We start from the raw sequence: 524 nt of genomic DNA, 5'->3' as shown, positions 1-524 counted from the left end.
TAATCTCCACCCACCAGGCGATCCAATCCCCGAAAAATCCACGAACGGAATCCAGAATAATTCGAACAAACGATGAGCCAAATTTAATGATAATTTATGGTAAACGAGAGCTAATTCGCACAGCGAAACGGGGGCGGATTCGAAGAGAGCAGGTTCGGCTGATTCGAAACAGAAGCGAAGCAATGCATTCGAAGCAAGGCTCGAACTTGGGTCCTACGGAGGGAGGGAGAGAAAAAGCGAAGGAGAGGGTTAGAGGAAAGGAGAATGAGAGTGAGGGAGGAGGAAGAGAGGGAGAGGAAGGGGAAAAGGGAATGAGGGAGAGGAAGGGGAAACGGGAATGAGGGAGAGGAAGGGGAAAAGGGAATGAGGGAGAGTAAAAGGGAGAGGTAGAAAGGGGTGGGAGATAGGAAGGAAAGAAGGACTGAGGGAGGGAGAAGGACGGAGCAAGGGAGAACGAGAGGGAGAAAGGGAGAGATGGAGGAAATAAGGAAGGGAGGAGGGAGGGCGGAAGGGATGGAGGAAAG

The sequence above is a fragment of the Penaeus monodon genome, chromosome 31 (assembly GCF_015228065.2).
Source record: "Penaeus monodon isolate SGIC_2016 chromosome 31, NSTDA_Pmon_1, whole genome shotgun sequence".
Classification (NCBI taxonomy): Eukaryota; Metazoa; Arthropoda; class Malacostraca; order Decapoda; family Penaeidae; genus Penaeus; species Penaeus monodon.
The sequence above is the reverse complement of the archived record's forward strand: the minus strand, read 5'-3'. Positions refer to the sequence as shown.